The sequence below is a fragment of the Oryctolagus cuniculus genome, chromosome 5 (genome assembly GCF_051225735.1).
Source record: "Oryctolagus cuniculus isolate XC-2025 breed Fujian yellow rabbit chromosome 5, ASM5122573v1, whole genome shotgun sequence".
In the NCBI taxonomy this organism is placed as follows: domain Eukaryota; kingdom Metazoa; phylum Chordata; class Mammalia; order Lagomorpha; family Leporidae; genus Oryctolagus; species Oryctolagus cuniculus.
Window position 1 is genome coordinate 70,094,243 of NC_142871.1, and position 17,649 is coordinate 70,111,891.

Consider the following 17,649-nt stretch of genomic DNA (forward strand, 5'->3'; position numbering starts at 1 on the left):
TAAAGTATGGAGATTGTCCAACACAAAGCTTCCAACAAGCTTATGAGAGAATCAGATCAATTTTCCCCTAAACTAGAACACCTACTGATCCCATATGTGTTGTCTCAGGTTTCTAAGGTCCAGGAGGATCTCAGAGATTGGGTTTGAGTGAAAATATAAGCTGAAATTTTACATTACAAGATAATAACAAGAGGGTTGGGGAAGGTGGCAGTATAGCAGCAGAAGGTTCCAAGACATGTGGGGAAAAATGGATAATTAGCAGAGGGAATGCAAGCTGGTAGCAGAATCACAAGATGTTCACGCAGAGTGGCCCAGGAATCCACCAGAGATTGCTCAGGTCCACTCTGGGGAAGGAGAGAGGATGGAGAGGTGATGAACTTGCAGCTAAGGGGTGATGCAGGGACTGAACAAGGAGATGGGTACTGCCCCCAGCAAAAGGTGAGATGTAGCGAGTCCATGGAGCTGTGAACAGTGGCAGGAGGGCAAACTTGCCAAATTGCACTGTGTTTGAAACTCCAAATAGGAAGAAGCAGGAATTTTAGGAAAACAGGTGGAGAGGTTGGGCATGCCACAGTATTCTGTGTTTCACCCCCTCCTCCCAACCAGATGTACAGCTGGCAGGAAGAAGCCATATTGATTGTTTATATTTTTTTAAAAACTTTTATTTAATGAATATAAATTTCCAAAGTACAGCTTATGGATTACAATGGCTTCCCCCCCATAACGTCCCTCCCACCTGCAACCCTCCCTTTTCCCACTCCCTCTCCCCTTCCATTCACATCAAGATTCATTTTCATTTCTCTTTATATACAGATCAGTTTAGCATACATTAAGTAAAGATTTCAACAGTTTGCTCCCACACAGAAACATAAAGTGAAAAATACTGTTTGAGTACTAGTTATAGCATTAAATCTCAATGTACAGCACACTAAGGACAGAGATCTACATGGGGAGTAAGTGCACAGTGACTCCTGTTGTTGACTTAACAAATTGACACTCTTGTTTATGGTATCAGTACTCACCCTAGGCTCTTGTCATGAGCTGCCAAGGCTATGGAAGCCCCTGAGTTCACTGACTCTGATAATTTTTAGACAAGGCCATGGTCAAAGTGGAAGTTCTTTCCTCCCTTCAGAGAAAGGTACCTCCTTCTTTGATGACCCGTTTTTTCCACTGGGTCTCACTCGCGGAGATCTTTCATTTAGTTTTTTTTTTTTTTTTTTTGCCAGAGTGTCTTGGCTTTCCATGCCTGAAATAGTCTCATGGGCTTTTCAGCCAGATCCGCATGCCTTAAGGGCTTAAAATTTATATATCTGACAGGTAGAGTTATAGACAGTGAGAGAGTGAGAGAGACAGAGAGAAAGGTCTTCCTTCCATTGGTTCACTCCCCAAATGACCGCTACAGCTGGCACTGTGCCAATCCGAAGCCAGGAGCCAGGTGCTTCTTCCTGGTCTCCCATGTGGGTGCAGGGGCCCAAGTACTTGGACCATCCTCCACTGCCATCCTGGACCACAGCAGAGAGCTGGACAGGAACAGGAGCAACTGGGACTAGAACCTGGTGTCCATATGGGATGCTGGCACCACAGGCAGAGGATTAACCAAGTGAGCTCGGCGCCCCCTATTGCTTATATTTTTGAGTGTAAGCAGGGGACCACCATGTCTGCCTCCCACGTACACACTCAATTGAGGGGCCACCTCATAGCATGCTCTACCCAGGAACAAGCATCACAACATTTCAGAGTGATTTCCTCCCCACCATGCAAGCTGTACAACAAGGAGTAGTCCTAAGCAGTGAAAACCTGAGCTCATCTCACACATCAGTGAGAAGTGAGTCTGGCCCCATTAGGTAGAGCTTAGTGCACCAAGAAATTGTGCATTAGTGATCCAAGAAATTGAGGTTCTAAAGAGAAGCCTGGAATACTGGAAATGAAAAATTCAATAGACAAAATAAAAAATGCAGTGGAATCTCTTAGCAATAGAATAGATGAAACAAAAGAAAGAATTGATCAGAACTAGAAGAAAAACTTCTGGAAATAATACAGTCAGGCCAAATACAAGAAGAAATTAGAAAATTAAAAATCACGGTTGGAGAGTTACAAGATTCTATCAAATGACCAAACTTACAGACCCTAGGAATTCCAGAAGGTATAGAAAGAGAGAAGGGTTTAGAAGGCCTTCTTAATGAAATAATAAAGAAGAATTTCCACAATTTGGAGAAAGAAAGATACATCCAAGTATAAGAAATACACAGAACGCCCAGTAGACAAGACCAGAAAAGAACTTCCCCACAACATATTGTAGCAAAACTCAGCTCAGTGAAACACAAAGAACAGATCTTCAAATATGCACAAGAGAAATGACAAATCACATTCAGAAAAACCCAATTAAACTCACCCTGGACTTCTCATCGCAAACCCTACAGGCAAGGAGACAATAATGAGATATATTCCAAGTCCTAAGAGGAAAAAAAAAGAAGAACTGTCAACCCAGAATACTATACCCTGCAAAATTCTCATTTATGAATGAAGAAGAACTAAAGATCTTCCACAACAAACATAAATTGAATAAATTTGTAACTATTCATTCAGCCCTACATAAGATGCTCAAGGATGTGCTACACACAGAAACACAGAAACAAGAATATCACTACAGCAGAAGATGAATGCAGAAAAGGACCCAGCAAAAGTAAAAATGAATTCCAAAATTCATAAACAGGATTATTTAAGGAAACATGGCAGGTCAAAGACAGTATTTAACAATAGTCAAACTGAATGTAAATGGTCTCAACTCCTCAGTTAAAAGACATAGACTGGATGAATGGATTAAAAAAAGCTATCTATTTGCTGCTTACAAGAAACACACCTTACCAACAAAGACGCACAGAGACTGCAGGTGAAAGGATGAAAAAAGATAATCCATACTAACAGAAACCAAAAAAAAGCTGGTGTAGCCATCCTAATATAAGATAAAATAGACTTTAACACAAAAAGCATTGAAAGAGAAAAAGAAGGACACTATATAATGATTAAAGGATCAATTCAGCAGGATGCTGTGACTATTATAAATGTATATGCACCTAATTAGAGGGAACTTGGCTATTTGAAAGAATTGTTAAGTGATTTAAAGTTAGAAATAGACTCCAATACAATAGTAATGGAATATTTTATTACCCTACTTTCAGCAATGGACAGACCAACCAGACAGAAAATCAACAAGGAAACAAACTAGCTAATCAACATCATAGACCAAATAGATCTAGCAGATATCTACAGAACCTTCCATCCTATACCCACAGAGTACACATCTTTTTCTCTAGTGCATGGATCTTTCCCAAGGATTGATCATATGCTAGGCCATGAAGTGAGTCTCAACAAATTAAAAAAAAATCAAAATCATACCACACATCTTCTCAGATCACAATGCAATGAAACTGGAAATTAACAACTCAAGAATCTCTACATCATATGTAAATACATGTTTCTGAATGAACAATTAGTCATAGAAGAAATCTAAAGAGAAATCAAAAAATTTCTGGAAACAAATGAAGATGATAATACAACATACCAAAATTTGTGGGATACAGCAAAAGCATTGTTAACAGGGAATTTTATAGCAATTGGTGCCTTCATCAAGAAATTGGGAAGGCATCAAATAAATGAACTATCAATGCACCTCAAGGATCTAGAAAAAAAAAACAGCAAACCAAACCCAAAACTAATAGAATAAAAGAAATAATTAAAACTAGAGAAGAAATCAACAAAATTGAAAACAAAAAAAAACACAAAAGATCAGCAAAATGAAGAGTTGGTTTTTTGAAAAAATAAACAAAATTGACACATCATTGGCCTAACGAACAAAAAAAAAAAAAAAAAAGAGAGAGAGAGAGAGAGAGAGAGAGAGAGAAGCCCCAAATCAATAAAATTAGGGATGAAAAAGGAAATGTAACAACAGACACAACAGAAATAGAATCACCAGAAACCACTACAAATAACTGTATGCCAACAACCTGGGAAGCCTAGAAGAAAAGGATAGATTCCTGGATACATACAACCTACAAAACTGAGCCATGAAGACATAGAAAGCATAAATATACCCATAACCAAGATGTAAGTCGAATCTGTAATAAAGACCCTCCCAACAAAGAAAAACCCAGGACCAGATGGCTTCACTGCTGAATTCTACTAGACATTTAAAGAAGAACTAACTCTGATTCCTCTCAAATTATTCAAAATAATGAAAGGTAGGGAATCCTCACAAATTCTTACTATGAAGCCATAACTACCTTAATTCCCAACCCTGGAGAAGATGCAACAAAGAAAGAGAACTACAGATCAATTTCCCTGATGAAAATAGACACAAAAATCCTCAACAAAATTCTGGCCAATTGAATCCAACAACACATCAGGAAGATCATCCACCCGGACCTAGTGGGATTTATCCGTGGTATGCAGGGATGGTTCAGCATTCACAAATCAATCAATGTGATATACCACATTAACAAACTACAGAAGAAAAACATATGATTATCCCAATAGATGCAGATAGAGCATTTGACAAAATACAACACCCTTTCATGATGAAAACTCTAAGCAAATTGGGTTTAGAAGGAGCATTCCACAACACAATCAAGGGCAAACCCAGAGCCAGCATCATATTGAATGGGGAAAAGTTGGAAGGAGAGTGTTCCAACATGGGAAGTAGTCCACATAACAGAATGATAGAATGACAATTGCTTTAAATGGTATTCTGACCTCAGAATCAGCCCTTCAGGCATTCTGGTCTGGCTGAAAAGCACATGAGAGCATTTCAGGCATGGAAAGCCAAGACACTGTGGCAAAAAAGTTTTCCTACATGAAGGATCACTGTGAGAGAGACCCCAGTGGAAAGAAGTGGCCATCAAAGAAGGATGTACTTTTCTCTGAAGGGAAGAGAGAACATCCACTTTGCTTATGGCCTTGTCTAAACACTGACAGTGTTTGCAGCCATAAAAGACTTCAATAGCCTTGGCAGCTTATGGCAAGAGGCTCAGGCCATCAATGTGGTCATAAATAAGAGTGTTAATTGTTAGGTTAACAACAGACATCACTGTGCACTTACTCATCACGTAGGACCTCTATCCTTAATGAGTTGTACTATGAGAATTAACTGTAAAACTTGTTCTCAAACTATACTTTTTACACTTTGTGTGTGTGTGTGCAAACTGTTGAAATCTTTGCTTAATATAGAGTTGGTCTTCTGAAGGTAAAATTAATTAAAAATGAATCTTAAAGAAGAATGGGAGGGGAGAGTGAGTAGGTGGTAGGTCAGGAGTGGGGGAGGAAGCGAGGGTATGGAGAGAAAAAACACTATAATCCTAAAGTTGTAGCTATGAAAATTGTATTTATTAAATAAAAGCTTTTAAAAAACAAGATAATGAGACCCAAGCAGTCTGAAACAAAATTACAAAATATATATTTTTGTTCTTTATCATCATCACAACCATCTGCTGAAGGATGTAGTTTAACTGCAGAGGAGGGCAAGTCATTGGAGCAAAGATATTTATTTCTAGCAGTGTGTTGAATATCTTGATCTATGAGTTTATTTAATTCCCCAATTTCATTAATAGGCAGACACCATTTTATATTTATTTATTAGATAAATTAGAGAAAGTTGTGGCCTAAAGTTATGCAAATTTCTTAAGATGACACTGTGGTAGAACAAGAATTGGATCCTTCTAATCCCAACCATTTACCTACAATGTATAAATAAAAATCATACTATAATCACAAAAATGCTGTCTTCTCAATTTATTGTTTGACATGCAGGGCTATTATTTTTGCATACACTATGAGGCAGGCAAATTTCAAGGTTATGATTGTTTTTATTAACATCCTTATGAGTATTAGGATTATTTACTTTCCATGTAATCACTATGTTTATCATTAATAATATGTATCCAAACATGATACAGAGATTTGGAATCTTTGTATTAGTAAGTAGATATGTTGCAGTCTCCTTTAAGTATGCTATAAGTCTCTCAAAGACCAATAGTGTGTCTCCAACATTTAACACAGTAACTGTAATCTAATATGTATAAATTTACTGTTGAATCACAGTAAATAAATACATTTATAAAATATCATGTTACCATAGTAATTAAATATATCTGCTAACCATCAAAAATATCTGGCATTTATTGAATTAACTTTACATTGTACTATTAGTTTGACAAGGTGGGTATATTAAAAAGATTAAATTTTATAATTCCTTTATCTGGAGTTCATGATATATATAAGGAAGAAGATATATCAAAACTGAATGTATCAGTTGGCGCAGTGGCTCAATAGGCTAATCCTCCGCTTGTGGTGCCAGAACACCGGGTTCTAGTCCCAGTCGGGGCGCCGGATTCTGTCCCAGTTGCCCCTATTCCAGTCCAGCTCCCTGCTGTGGCCTGGGAGTGCAGTGGAGGGTGGCCCAAGTCCTTGGGCCCTGCACCTGCATGGGAGACCAGGATAAGCACCTGGCTCCTGGCTTTGGATCAGCACGGTGCGCCAGCTGCAGTGCGCCAGCTGCAGCAGCCATTGGAGGGTGAACCAATGGTAAAGGAAGACCTTTCTCTTGCCGGTGTCGCAGTTCAACAGTCTAATCCTCTGCCTGCGGCGCTGGCACACCGGGTTCTGTCTAGGTCAGGGCGCCAGATTCTGTCCCGGTTGCCCCACTTCCAGGCCAGCTCTCTGCTATGGCCCGGGAGAGCAGTGGAGGATGGCCCAAGCGCTTGGGCCCTGCACCCCATGGGAGACCAGGAGAAGCACCTGGCTCCTGGCTTCGGATCAGCTCGATGCACCAGCCGCAGCGGCCATTGGAGGGTGAACCAACGGCAAAGGAAGACCTTTCTCTCTGTCTCTCTCTCTCACTGTCTACTCTGCCTGTCAAAATTTTTAAAAAATGAATGTATTATTGCTAATTAACATAATCAGGGAATAAAATGTGTGAGGCAGGGAATACAATAGGAGGACAGAGTATGGCAAAAAAATCAAGGTCAACATGGACTCAGTGGGGTGTACTTCATAGATGAGTAGGATGACATATAACTAAGTAGCTGGACATGCAAAGATGAGAAAAGAATGATTGCCATGCAGGTGAATAAAAATTATGAAAAACAAAAAATTCGGAATAAGTGTAGTGAACAAAGCGGTAAAAAATAAAAATAAAAGAAAAACGTGAAAACCAAATGTGGAAAACCATGAAGTCATGGCTCTTGATGATAGAAAACACCGTACATATTCTTGAAGATAGATTCATTACAATGAAAAAGGTTTTCTGTGAGAAATAGAAGCAAAGAGATGACAAAAAGACTCTTCAATAAGGGAGAAATCATGGCTGTATCACAATACTAAAAAAGATCAAAACCCAGCTAGCCTTCTACATAGTCTCATAGTAGGTTTCTAGCATCAAGAGCTGTAACTCTGTGGTTTTCCATATTTAGTTTCCACTTATTTCTCTCATTTTTATTTATCACCACTTCTCTCACAACACTTATTTCAAATTTACCAGCATACTTATCAAAATTTTCCTCTCTGGATTCTTTTAATGTGGCATGAATCCTCTTATCATTACTATTCTCCCACTGTCTTAAGATCACTGTTATTTTATTACCTGTTTCCAATTCTAAATCTTCTCATAGTTTTGTGTCCTTAGCTTCCAATACATTTACTAAATACTCAGCAAATGTTTATTACATAAATTAATGAATGTGAATATAATTAGTTTCTTTTTATTCATGTGTTGGAATACATTTAAGCCAGTTATATCTTAGTTCTGAGTAAGTCTACTATCACACTTCAAGAATAAATGACAAATTTACTTGGCCTATTTCTCCAGATATGAGAGTAAAAATTACAAGGATTAAATGAGTTACTTTTCAAAAAAGGCCTGTATCAAGAACAGTAAAAGTCCAAGTTGTTTCCAAGGAAAACTTCCAAATGAGGAGGCACTGGATGGGTGGAGAAAAGCAAAGTTGGAGAAAACAGGAGGCAATAAAGCTGCATTCATCAATTTCAGGGACAATCCAGATAATTGCTGATTGGTCTAAGAGAAAAGAAAGGATTTGTAAAGGTAAGCTAATCAATTTTCAAATGTTACTAGATACAATTGTTAACTTTTTAAGGGAATGACTTTCCAAAGTTTCAGCACTAACATACATAGGATTTCATGATAATGAACTGAATTTAAGATCACACACATTGGATTTCTCTTGTTTCATTAAATAGAATAAGATTTACTATGAACATTTCCTGAGCAGAGATTTTAAACAATCAGCAAAACATATGTGAGATTGTAAAATAAATATGCACAAATATGTAATGCAATTTTCAGAATCAGAAAAATAATATATCTCTTCATAATGTCTCAGTGGTAAAAAGGAATTTCACATTTATTTTTTAAAAATATTTTATTGTTATTTATTTGAAAGTCACAGCATCATATAGAGCAGGGCAGTGATGGAGAGAGAGAGATACAGAGAAAGAGAGAGAGATCTTCCACCTGCCTGTTCACTCCTTAAATGGCTACAATGTCTGGGGCTGGGGCTAGGCCAGCATGAAACCATGAGCAAGTAGCTTCTTCCTTGTCTCCCACATGGGTGCAGGATCCCAAGCACTTGGGCTATGCTTCACTGCTTTCCCAGGTACATGAGCAGGGAGCTGGATTGGAAGTGGAGCAGCTAGGACTTGAACCTGCACCTGTATGGGATGCCCGCTTTGCAGGAGGCAGCTTTACCTGTTACACCACAATGCCAGCCTACATTTAATTTTATTTAAAAGTACTATTACATATTGTTAAAGTCACAAACTTGGGGCAAGTATTTGGTACAGCAGTTGGGAACACCATTTGGTATGTCCACGTCCCATGTTGGAGTACTTGGGTTAAAGTTCTGGCTCCATGCCAAATTTCAGCTTCCTGCAGATGCATACCCTGGGAGGCAGCAGGTTATGGCCAAAGTACTTGGGTCCCTGACATCCATGTGGAGGAGCCAGATTTTTTTTCTCAGCTCCTTGCTTTGGCCTAGCTCAGCCCTCATTTTTGGCAGGCGTTTTGGTAATGAACCCGCAGATGAGAGATCTTTTTTATGTCTCTCTTCTCTCTCTCTGCATGTGTGTATATTTTTGTGTGTGTGTCTGCCTTTCAAAATATATAAAAATAAATAATTTTTCAAGTGATAAACTGATCATTTCACTGATCCTTAATTTTAAATGTAACTACAGCACAATACAAATAAAATAGATATGTCATCTTAAGCATTTTATGTGCCTAATTTCTAAGTTATATGTATTGACATTTTCATACAACCAGTTTCCAGAATTTTCATCTTGCATAATTGAAACTCTCTACCCATAAAACAAAAATTTCCCATTTTCTAACCCCTGCCCCTGGTAAACACCGTACTACATTCTGCTTCAATGAGTTTGACTATTTTAGATACCTAATTTAAGTGGATCCTGTAGTGTTCATTTTTTTGTGACTGATGTATTTCATTTTCAGCATAATATCCTCAAGGTTCATTTCTGTTGTAACACATGTCAGACTTTTCTTCCTTTTAAAGGGTGAATAATATCCCTTGCATGTGTATATCACATGGTTTCAGCCATTTACATATTGATAGACACTTTGGTTGCTCTCACTCTTTGGCTATAGTGAATAACATTGGTATAAACATTGAATGTGCTCAAATAAATTTAAAATTATCTTTGTGAGTATTTGTAAATGCCAGCTATATTGGAATTTTATAAAACTAGAAACCAATAAATCAAATAGCAATCTCTTGGCAATAGACAAATAAAAGTTTCCATATAAAGTAAAAACAGTGAATTTAATAGTTTTTACCAAATTCAATATGAAAAATCCTCAACTTGCCAAATATATAATAGAAGAAATTTTTAGAAAATGGAAATGATATGCTTAAGTTTTACATACATTATATTTGTAGTCAAATTTTACTAAATTTGTTGGATAATTGAAAACTAAAAGTAGTATAAAATCATTACTTGCAATTGTTCAATGTAAAAAAAGTAAATGTTTCTTTATTGATCACTGTAACCAAACTCCCTCAAAATAAGTCAAAATTTTGTCTTGTATTAATAAAAAACACGAGTTTTTTCATATGATATTTGTACGATAGCATCTAAAGACTTTTTTTTAACTGTATACATTGGATGAGAGAAATGATTTAAACATATGGCTAGTTCTGCAGCTATAACTTAGCAGATGGTTAATACTAAGTTTGAAAAACTGAAATGAAATTCTTAGCATCTTAATATACCATGGTATCTTATTCACCTATTCAATGACGGCTGTATTATTCTATAATGTAAATTTCATGGATCAATCTGTGATCTTGGCTCTTACAAGATCATATTTTACTTCTTAAAATATGAGGAAAGAAAGAAAAAAACCACTGTAACAATTTATCACAAAAATGGCACTCTCTACTGAGAAGGTTTTTAAATAAAAGTATAGTTGAACATCAAACTAATTACATTGCTATAGTTTCTACTAAATCATGTCTACCATATCCTGCATCTGTAACTCTGACTCTAATGCAAGAAATCTGTAACATAAGTGTTAATTGCCCTGCTTCGCGAAACCTAGAGATTTACGACTAGAGTTCCCAGCCTTTAAAATTAATAAAATATATAAGAAGAAATATAGCTTCCTAAAGCCAGGCTCATATGCTTACTATAAAATTATCCAGCTAAATTGCAAAATGTCCACAAATATGTATTTTAAATCTTAATGATTTATAGTCTATATATTTTACTTTTTCATGTATAGCATCCTAAAGTACCAAATTTGATTGTTTACACATGGAACAGACAAGAGCTACACCAAATCTTAACTGTATTTTGCTCAGGAAAATAAGCATCTAAAAGTTCTAAAGATAACTAATTGATACAAAGTAAGAAAGAAATTAAATTTTATAGAGAAAAAGTATGATCATATAAATATGGCTAATTCTCATTATTTCTGATAGTTTTATTTTATAAGGTAATGTGAACCCTCACTTATTGTTCTTAGGGGAAGTAGGAGATCAGATTCTTGCAAACTTTGTTCCCAAAATTTTCACCAACCAAAATATCATTTGCATTATACAGGCTCTTTTATCACACAAGTTATTCTCATCAGTATGGAAAATCTGTATGTTTCACACAACCCAATTAACAGATACTTAAAAAACAAATCTTGATGTTGTGGAGTTTCTTGATTTCTTTGTAGATTCTGGTTATCAACCCTTTATATGTCACGTAGTTTGCAAATATTTGTTCCCATTCTGTTGGTTGCCTCTTCACTCTCCTGACTGTTTCTTTTGCAGTACAGAAACTTCTCAATTTGATACAATCCCAATAGTTAGTTTTGATTTTTAATGCCTGCGTCTCCAGGGTCTTTTCTAGGAAGTCTTTCCCGGTAACTATAGCTTGCAGAGTTTCTCCAATGCTCTCTAATAATTTGATGGTGTCGGGTCGTAGATTTAGGTTTTTAATCCATGTTGAGTGGCTTTTTGTGTAAGGTGAAAGTTAGGGGTCTTGCTTCATGCTTCTGCACATGGAAATCCAATTTTCCCAGCACCATTTATTGAATAGACTGTCCTTACTCCAGGGATTGGTTTTGGATTCTTGATCAAATATGAGTTGGCTGCAGATGTTTGGATTGATTTCTGGTGTTTCAATTCTGTTCCATTGGTCTATCCATCTGTTTCTGTACCAGTACCATGCTGTTTTGATTACAACTGCCCTGTAGTATGTCCTGAAATCTGGTATTGTGATGGCTCCAGCTTTGTTTTTGTTGTACAAGATTGCTTTAGCTATTTGAGGTCTCCTGTGTCTCCATATGAATTGCAGCATCATTTTTTCCAGATCTGAGAAGAAGGTCTTCAGTATTTTGATATGTATTGCATTGAATCTGTAAATTGCTTTTGGGAGAATGGACATTTTGATGATATTGATTCTTCCAATCCATGAGCATGGAAGATTTTTCCATTTTTTGGTATCCTCTTCTATTTCTTTCTTTAAGATTTTGTAATTTTCTTCGTAGAGATCTTTAACATTATTGGTTAAGTTTATTCCAAGGTATTTGATTGTTTTTGTAGCTATTGTGAATGGGATTGATCTTAGAAATTCTTCCTCGGCCATGGTATTGCCTGTGTATACAAAGGATGTTGATTTTTGTGCATTGATTTTATACCCTGCTACTTTGCCAAACTCTTCTATGAGTTCCAATAGTCTCTTAGTAGAGTTCTTTGGGTCCCCTAAATAAAGAATCATATCATCTACAAAGAGGGATATTTTGAGTTCTTCCTTCCCAATTCGTATCCCTTTAATTTCTTTTTCTTGCCTGATGGCCCTGGCTAAGACTTCCAGAACTATGTTAAATAGCAGTGGTGAGAGTGGGCATCCCTGTCTGGTACCAGATCTCAGTGGAAATGCTTTCAACATTTCCCCATTCAATAGGATGTTGGCCGTGGGTTTTTCATAAATTACTTTGATTGTATTAAGAAATGTTCCTTCCATACCCAGTTTGCTTAGAGTTTTCATCATGAAAGGGTGTTGTATTTTATCGAATGCTTTATCTGCATCTATTGAGATAATCATATGGTTTTTCTTCTGCAGTCTGTTAATGTGGTGTATCACATTGATTGTTTGCAAACATTGAACCATCCCTGCATACCAGGGATAAATCCCACTTGGTCTGGGTGGATGATCTTTCTGATGTGTTGTTGCATTCTATTGGCCAGAATTTGATTGAGGATTTTTGCATCTATGTTCATCAGGGATATTGGTCTGTAATTCTCTTTCAATGCTGCATCTTTTTCCTGCTTAGGAATGAAGGTGATGCTGGCTTCATAGAAAGAATTTGGGAGGACTCCCTCTTTTTCAATTGTTCTGAATAGTTTGAGAAGAATTGGAGTCAGTTCTTCTTTAAATGTCAGGTAGAATTCAGCAGTGAATCCATCTGGTCCTGGGCTTTTCTTTGTTGGGAGGGCCTTTATTACTGTTTCAATTTCTGTCTCAGTTATGGGTCTGTTTAGGTTTTCGATGTCTTCCTGGTTCAATTTAGGTAGGTTGCATGTGTCCAGGAATCTATCCATTTCTGATAGGTTTCCCTGTTTGCTGGCATACAAGTCCTTGTAGTAATTTCTGATGATTCTTTTTATTTCTGTGGTGTCTGTTGTTACGTTTCCTTTTTCACCTCTGATTTTATTGATTTGGGTCTTTTCCCTTCTTTTTTTAGTTAGTTGTGCCAACGGGGTGTCAATTTTGTTTATTTTTTCAAAAAACCAGCTCCTTGTTTGGCTGATTTTTTGTAACGTTTTTTTGGATTCAATCCTGTTGATTTCCTCTCTGATTTTAATTATTTCTCTTCTCCTACTATATTTGGGTCTGGTTTGCTGCAGATTTTCTAGATCCTCGAGATGCAGTGAAAGCTCATTTATTTAGTGCCTTTCCAATTTCTTGATGTAGGCACTTATTGATATGAACTTTCATCTTAACACTGCTTTTGCTGTATCCCGTAAGTTTTGGTATGTTGTGCTGTTATCCTCATTACTTCCAGAAAGTTTTTGATTTCTTCTATGACCCACTGTTCATTCAGGAGCATGTTGTTCAATCTCCATGTGTTCGCGTATGCTTTAGGTATTCCTGAGTTGCTAATTTCCAGCCTCATTCCGCTGTGGTCTGAGAAGCTGCATGGTATGATTCTAATTGTTTTGAATTTGCTGAGACTTGCTTTATGGCCTCATATGTGGCCAATCCTAGAGAAGGTTCCATGTACTGCTGAGAAAAATGTAAATGTTTTATGTGTAGGACGAAAAGTTCTGTATATAACTGTTAGATCCATTTGGGCTATAGTGTTGTTTAAATCTACTGTCTCCTTGTTTATCTTCTGTCCTGTTGATCTGTCTATTTCTGAGAGTTCAGTATTGAAGTCCCCCAGTACTATTGTATTGGAGTCCAAGTCTCCCTTTAAGTCCTTTAACAAATCTTTTAAATAAACCGGTGCCCTGTAATTAGGTGCATATACATTGATAATCATTATATCTTCCTATTGAATTGATCCCTTAATCATTATATAGTGCCCCTCTTTTCTCTCTCTTAACAGGTTTTGTATTAAAGTTTATGTTGTCCGATATTAAGATGGCTACGCCCGCAACAGATAAAGGGTTGATAACCAGAATCTACAAAGAAATCAAGAAACTCCACAACATCAAAACAAACAACCCACTTAAGAGATGGGCCAAGGACCTCAACAGCCATTTTTCAAAAGAGGAAATCCAAATGGCCAACAGACACATGAAAAAATGTTCAGGATCACTAGCCATCAGGAAAATGCAAATCAAAACCACAATGAGGTTTCACCTGACCCCGGTTAGAATGACTCACATACAGAAATCTACCAACAAGAGATGCTAGTGAGGATGTGGGGAAAAAGGGACACTAACCCACTGTTGGTGGGAATGCAAACTGGTTAAGCCACTATGGAAGTCAGTCTGGAGATTCCTCAGAAACCTGAATATAACCCTACCATTCAACCCAGCCATCCCACTCCTTGGAATTTACCCAAAGGAAATTAAATTGGCAAACAAAAAGCTATCTGCACATTAATGTTTATTGCAGCTCAATTCACAATAGCTAAGACCTGGAACCAACCCAAATGCCCATCAACAGTAGACTGGATAAAGAAATTATGGGACATGTACTCTATAGAATACTATACAGCAGTCAAAAACAACGAAACCCGGTCATTTGCAACAAGATGGAGGAATCTGGAAAACATTATGCTGAGTGAACTAAGCCAGTCCCAAAGGGACAAATACCATATGTTCTCCCTGATCGGCGACAACTAACTGAGCACCAAAAAGGAAACCTGTTGAAGTGAAATGGACACTATGAGAAACAGTGACTTGATCAGCTCTTGTCCTGACTGTTGATGTACAATGTAATACTTTATCCACTTTAGTGTTTTTTCTTTGTTTTGTTCTAGTACTACTGGTGAACTCTGTAATTAACACAAAATTATTCTTAGGTGTTTAAATTTTAACTGAAAAGTGATCCCTGTTAAATATGAGTGGGAATAAGAGAGGGAGGACATGTACAATTTGGGGCATGCTCAATTGGATTTGCCCCAAATGGTGGAGTTAGAATTATGCCAGGGGATCCCAATTCAATCCCATCAAGGTGGCATGTACCAATGCCATCTCACTAGTCCAAGTGATCAATTTCAGTTCACAATTGATCACACTGATAGGTCTTATAATAAAAGGGATAACACAAACAAGACCAGTGTCTGGTAATACTAATAAAATCAAAAAGGGAGAGAACAATCCATCATGGGAAGCAGGATACACAGCAGACTCATAGAATGGCAGATGTCCTAAATAGCACTCTGGCCTCAGAATCAGCCCTAAAGGCATTCTGATCTGGCTGAAGAGCCCATGAGAGTATTTTAGGCATGGAAAGCCAAGACACTCTGGCAAAAAAAGAAAAAGAAGACCTAAATGAAAGATCTCTGTGAGTGAGATCCCAGTGGAAAGAACAGAGCCATCAAAGAAGGAGGTACCTTTCTCTGAAGGGAGGAGAGAACTTCCACTTTGACTATGACCCTGTCGGAATAAGATCGAAGTTGGTGAATTCAACAGGCTTCCATAGTGTTGGCAGCTCATGACTAGAGCCTAGGGAGATTACTGACACCATAAACAAGAGTGTCAAATTGTTAAGTCAACAACAGGAGTCACTGTGTACTTACTTCTCATGGGGGATCTGTCTTTAATGTGTTGTCCAATTTGAAGTAATGCTATAACTGAAACAGTATTTTACACTTTGTGTTTCTGTGTTGGTGCAAACTGAAGAAATCTTTACTTAATATATACTAAATTTATCTTCTGTATATAAAGATAATTGAAAATGAATCTTGATGTGAATGGAATGGGAGAGGGAGTGGGAGATGGGAGGGCTGCGAGTGAGAGGGAAATTATGAGGAGGGGAAGCCATTGTATTCCATAAGCTGTACTTTGGAAATTTATATTTACTAAATAAACAAATAAATCTTTTGCATTATTCTGATCTTCAGAGCCTGCCTCGCCTGAAAGATTCACATTTTTCTTACCACATAGAAATTTGAAATGGATGAACCAACCAGCACTAGCTAACAATGGTTTAATATTTTCATGATGATGTGTAATTTCGCCCTAATTCTCTTTGGCTTTAAGTCTTACAACAATGTAATGCACTATATTTTAAAAATCAATTGTCATTTCTGAATTCAGAAATATGTACATTTTTACATGTTATTGCCAAACACCATTGTTAGCACTTTCTGGAGTAAGTTCAACCTAAACTCCACATAATTTCCTCCTCATTTTTCTGGAATCACAGTATTGTTTAATTGTTAATATTGAAATAATGGCTAATGCTAGCATATATTATGCCAGAAAATCTAACACCTTTAGTTTTTTCCATAAGGCACTCATAGCCTTCTTGTGTTTTGGAACACTAAGCACCACTTTGTGTAATTGGGAATTATTAAAAAAGTGAAATCACAACAAAAAATGCAAAAAATATGCAAAAGATGAGCACTAAAAAGAACTGGAAAGGGATACATGTTTAGAGTTTGGAAGTTGAAATAATAAGGCAGAGCATCACCTTTTAGAACCCCAGCTGGAATGTTTGAGATGGGCAAGTTAATTTTTCTGTAGATCTGCACATGTCTGTGAATGATCACAAATGTATCAGAGTATGAATTTTAGGCAAATTCACAAATATTGAATCCACCAATATTAAGGCTGGACTGCATATCATAGTGAAAAAATTGCAAGGTTGCCTTTTAGGAGCAGAGTTGAGCGAATTGCATCAATGTAAGCAAAATGGGTCACTTGAAAGGTGAGAGCATGTAGACTTGGTTCCAACTCAGCTCATTCACCACAGGACCTGCCTTCTTTAGCGCTCTAAAATTTATTATCGCCTTTAAGTTAACTGAATACAAATTAGAAAAGCAAAATCATCAATAAGATTTTGATGCATGGTCAGAGTAATGGTACAGAATTGATGTTTAATCACACTTTCAGTTTTGTTGCAGCAAACACCTAAAACGAAGCAGTTTGGCAAAAATCTCCCTACCACAAAATGGGAAAGTTAAGTGAGTAGAAAAAGGAAAAAAATACGCATTTTTTCAAGTGTTAGAGTTGAAAGAGGAAGAAATATAAATTGAATTCCCTATTATCTTTCAGGCATTGCAAAACTCCCATCCATTTTACAGAGAAAGGAAACTGAGATCAGAGAACAGCATGCTGAAGAACACAATTCAAAGTGATGGAGCATGATTCAAACCCACAGATACAACTTCATGTGGAAGTTCTTTCCAAACAAGAGCTTAAGGCCAACATCAGTTTAATGGACAAGCTTATAAGGTAAATTAGCTTTACCAATGGGTTTGTACAAATATTTAGTATTCCAAGTATGAGTAGAAAAATTTAATTATTATTCTCTGTTTGGCCTCACCCCATCTATTTCATTCTCTATGTTTATTTGCTTTGGGCTTGACCTCTGGGGATTGCATGCTCAGTGCTCTCTTGCCCTCTGGCTTGCAATTGAGTTTATCAGCAGGAGTGGTAGAGGATAGGTCAG